At 34.0% G+C, this 5,315-nt stretch overlaps 1 long non-coding RNA gene across 1 annotated transcript; it reads right to left on the bottom strand.

Annotated features, from left to right (window-relative positions):
- Positions 1 to 3,782: 3,782 nt before the first annotated feature.
- Positions 3,783 to 5,047, bottom strand: LOC107812915 (uncharacterized). Its single transcript, XR_001654205.2, has 2 exons — positions 4,723 to 5,047; positions 3,783 to 3,934 (listed from the first exon to the last, which is right to left on the bottom strand). It is a non-coding gene; the product is annotated as an uncharacterized LOC107812915 (long non-coding RNA).
- Positions 5,048 to 5,315: the final 268 nt, after the last annotated feature.

The raw sequence follows: 5,315 nt of genomic DNA on the forward strand, positions 1-5,315 counted from the left end.
TGCATAATTTATATCACATATATATTTTCACACCACTTCAGGAATAAGTTTGCATTTACAATGCTTATCACAAGTCGCATTCTTTCAAAAAAAAAGGACTATAATCACCTGAGTGTGCCTCATATTTACAGACCATATTGATACACAATTCCTTCACCTTTGAAGGATTATTTTGAGAAACCTTATTGTTCTCCTTTTATAATTAGCATAATGATGACTATTATTATTTTGGTCTTTGGCACGCCCACATTCATTAGTCAACTACTTGTTTTCATTTAGATTTATTATGCGCCGCTATCACATTCACTTAAAGAATGGAGCAAATCAAGTGAGACAAGCTTCATGCTTTTTCATGAAAAATAAATTATTTTTATTAGTCATCATTAGATCATCAATATGGTACATTGGGACTCAAACCCATTGCCTTACCCATATAAAAACATGTTACACCATAATGAGTTGAGACTCAAATCCAACTCTTACAATCATGGAGCATCAGGACTCAAAACACGATGTCTTACCCTCATGGTGCGTTGGGACTTAAAACCATCCATCTTATCATTAACCATATTGTTACTCCCAAATGCACATGCAAATATACGTAGTCGACAAGTAATATAGGATTGTAAGTCCAGATAACGTACCCACAGGGACTTGTGATTAACTATCAACTAAATTAAACCCAACCAATTAATCTATTCAAGCGAATTCTAAAGTATGAATATTTAACTAAAATTAATCTAGAGTAACAAATTAAGAGATTAAAGAAAACAAGTTGGCGAATTATAAAGGCGAATTCAATGTGAGTGAATATTCTAGAGCTATGGGTTAGCTAACAATCCCGTTGAGTTTTTTACTTCAATCGTCTAATTAATTTATCTGGTTTGTTGATTGACAGGGTTAATATTGCTCATAGCTTTCTCCCAAAGTACAACTCGCCTATTCAATCTAACTTAATGCCTATATTCCTGTAGAATTAATATTAACAAGAACACATTAATAATTCCCGTATATTAACCAAGCAAGGCGATTAGGTATATTCCTATCCTAACCGCAAATCTACTCCCCCTCAGAGTTAAGATCTTGCTATACTCAATCTTATATGCAATCTAGAATTTCCTCTCCCGAGTTCAATCCTAGATTCGTAGATAGTATTCAATTGGTGATCAAGCAATCCAATAATTAAGCGCAATATTGAATAAATAAACCAATATGATAAAATAATAAGAACAATTCAAGCTTCAAACTACAACGTTCATGTAGCACCCAAAACTCTAGAACTAATAAACTATGAGATTAAAAGAAGAGAAGAGAAGAAAAACTAGTTAGAAGCCTTCTCCAAACGTGGTGTGTGTTCCTCCACGTGAATTCTCCTTCAAAGTATGTTAGATATATCCAAAGTGGCGTCTCTCCCCCCTCAAAAATAGGTTTAGTCTTGCTTTTATACGTGTTGGGTAGGTTTAGGGCCGAAATAACCTTGTCCCGGGCAAAATTGGACAAAATTACGTCACCGGCGCCCAGCCCGGTGTCAGGCGCCTACCAGGGCGCTGTCCAAATTGTCAGTACTGTCTCCAATGCCACAGGTGGCGCCATGCGCTGCCTGAGGTGCCCAAATGTGCATTTTCCCGGTTTTGTTCGTTTTAGCTCAAATCTTGCGCGTTTCGCTCCCAATTGCTCCCGAATCATTCCTACAAGTAAAAACACTTCAAATTAATATAAATCATAGCATTTAATATCCCAAATTCACGAAACAAAAGTAAAGTATGAGGCAATATACATAGAAAAATATATGCTTTAGGCTAAATATCAACTATGATGGTGAGAAGTAGTGTGGGTTATCTAAATAATGGAGAAAAGTAGTGGGAGTAACTTCTTTAGGAGTTATAGGAATCTACTACAAAATATAATATTTCATAAAAGAAAAGAGTAAAATATTTTTACTTTACAAGATGATAAACATTTTAGAAACACATGGAGAATACTCGAATTTACTTCTGTGAGGCTAGTCTAATAGAATTTTTGTCTTACACTATTCATGATTAATATTGTATTTACTACTTTTTCGTATTTTATAGTGCCAGATCTATTTAATGGTTATCGCTTTTGCTTTTCATCGACTTTCTGGTCTTTATGATGTTGTTATTATTCCTATGGTATCTGTTGGTGGTACTATATTATCTCTTTTCGTCTTCTTGAGCTGAGGGTCTTTCGGAAACAGCCTCTCTACTTTCTCAGGGTAAGGTAAGGTCTGTGTACACACTACCCTTTCCAAACTCCACTTGTGGGATTTTACTGGGCCATTGTTGTTGTTGTATGGAGAATACTTGAATTCAAAAAAGTGTAATTAACTCCAAGTGGCAAGATGGATCTTGAAGGTTGATTACGGGTTCTTGTGGATTCAAATTAAAAATCTACTAAATGTTTATTTAATATATGATTATTGTCACGAACCAACTACCATGTCGTGATGGTGCCTATCATGGTACTAGGCAAGCCGACTCTTTACCAAAAATAACTCTATATTTCAATTTAAGAATAACTTCAAGCTATTTAATAATAAAAAAACTTCATAAAGAAAAATCTGAATAATGAAAGTGCGGAAAGAAAAGCCCGACATCGGGGTGTCACTATTCATGAGTATGTACTAAAATCTGTCCAAAATACCCAGACTAAAACAGTCTGGAAAATGTAACTACAAACAACTATAAGAAGATATGAGCGAGAAGAATAGGGCTGCGATCGCCAGCAGCTACCTGTCACACCCCTTTTTACCCCTCCAAGAGATAAGTGTGCAAAATGTAACGGATTGTGGGTTAAAGAGCTTTTCCAATTAAAGTGACAGATTTAAAGTAGGGATTATTTATTTACAGAGTCGCCACTTGGAATTGATTTTTACTGGTGTTCCAAGTCACCTTTTATTCGAATCCCTTATCAAAGGAAGGTTTGACTCTATTATTATTGGTCTGCGAAAACAAAGTCCGGGTAAGAAATTCTGTTGACCGGGGAGAAGGTGTAAGGCATTCCCTGAGTCCCGTGGTTCTAGCACGGTCGCTTTATTGACTATATTTGGCTTGAATTAAACTTGGATAAACTGTGGTTTATTTGATTTTTATGCTTTTCTTATGTCCGTTTTTATTTTTATTTTTTAAAAAGATTTGAATAATAATCTACAACTTAACTAATGAGAGAAAATTATTGTTATGAGTACTAATTTAAAATATGAGAGTAATGAGAGAAAATTATCAATTGACATTGCTTAAAACTAGTAAGATGTGGGTTTGTCTTGACATTGAATGAGGCAGCCCACTATTGGGTTGATGGAGTCAAATAGGCTCATGTCCAAAACAAAATCCAAAAGCTCATATGCTTTTGGACTTTAAATCTGCATATATGACCTTTTAAAGCTATGTTACAGATTTGGCCATATCTTGCTATTTGCAATCCGTAGCCAACTATTTACAAAAATAAGTTTACAAATTGTCTTTCTAATCTACAACTTAACTACCTTACTAAATAAGTATTTTTTAAGAGATAAAAAAAAAATTATTGGGACTCTAAAATATAATAATAATAATAATAATAATAATAATAATAATAATAATAATAATAATAATAATAATAATAATAATAATAATAAAACTTAGCTTGGTGACAACAATGGGACAAACATGGCTATAAAGGTTCAAATTTTAATATATATGCTCCTTTCAAACAACCAAATGCCAGTGGAATTATATCTAATGCTTTGCAAAAATAAAAATAATTAAAGATGCTTAACACAATTTAATTAACTAACATATCGTTATAACATTATCAAACATTCAAGAGCATATAAAAATGAATTACAATAGAAGGATAAAGCTACTAATATTTCCCAGCGTCATTATCTTTCATTCCAACTCGATTTTATGAGTTTACATGGTCCGAAAATTACCTGGACAGCAGAAAGAAGAACAAATACAGCAGAGTCGGCTCTTTCCAAAAGCAACAGCAAAACAATTAAACGGGCAGCAACAACAGCAAAAGACAGCGACAACCGGCAGATTCAAACCCAAGAAAATAAACTAGAAATACCCCAGCAAAACAGTACAATTATGTAACTCTAGAAAAAATCTTTCAAGACTACTCTATTTTCCTTAAACAAGTTTTTCACTTAAGAATCAACTCACAAAAGCTGCTAAGGGATATTATAGCTACTGATTTTTTTCTCTTTTTATTGTGTAGATCTACCTCAATAAGATGGAGTGTCCTCCTATATATCAAAACAATCAGCTATTTCAAAAAATTAAAAATCAATCTTTTTGACAGATTTTTCTCCAAAATCTGCTCTTAAATTCAAAATGCCAGACTTTCTGGTTCAAATATTGTCAAGTATTTCAAACAAAATCTGTTCTCCACTATTCAAAGACACACTTTTATTCAAACACTATCCAAAGGTCTACATTTTCTTACCAAATAATTTGACTTTTGAGTGTTGTACTCAAAGAGTCTTGAAGCAGTAAATAAACAACCAAACAAGTACCATATACTCCTAAGTATTATTCACTACCTCACTTTTATCAACACAAAACTATTTTAGTACGTCAACAAGTGCAAAAATAGAAAATTTAACATTTCAAACTTCAAAAACTAATGCTAAAATAATTAATAATAGACAAAATAAAATCTGAAAAAATAAAAATAAAATAAAAAATCAGCCACGAAAAATAATAGGATTTTTACCATTTTATAATTCAAGTGGCCGAAAAAATGGTGGTATGCCAAAAGAGGGTGTTCGGGGAGGTCGCCGAAATTTGAACGGATTTCGATCGCCGGATTTTCAGGGTGAAATTGGTATCAATAGTTAGGTCTTGAGGAGCTCTATCCATTGATGTAGGTATTGTGGTGCGGTAGTGGTTGGAGCTTCAAGAATTTGGGCAAAAAAGTGACGGGAAAGTTTCCTAGATCTAAGATTCAAGGAGTTTGAGGGATTTTTGAAGGATTTGGTTTGGAGATATGGAAAGAGGAAGTTGTGGAGATTACATGGTGTGAATTTGGAGGTGTTTGGAGGTGGCGGCGATTTCCGGCCGGCGGCGGTGGGCGGAGCTGGGGCGGCGTAGAGAGAGTGAAGAGAGAGAGAAGAGAGAAGAAGGAGAAAAGAATTATGGGTGAAAATGAGGACAATTTTCAGATTTTTGAGGCTTTAAATACCTAAGCCAAGAGTGAATGAGATCCATTGGATCAAGATGGAATAGATGAGTATGATTTGATCTTGTTTCATTTAGTGAAACGACGTAGTTTTGAGACAAAACTACGTAGTTTCAGACCCTTTCAAT

Source organism: Nicotiana tabacum, chromosome 11 (assembly GCF_000715075.1).
Source record: "Nicotiana tabacum cultivar K326 chromosome 11, ASM71507v2, whole genome shotgun sequence".
Taxonomy (NCBI): domain Eukaryota; kingdom Viridiplantae; phylum Streptophyta; class Magnoliopsida; order Solanales; family Solanaceae; genus Nicotiana; species Nicotiana tabacum.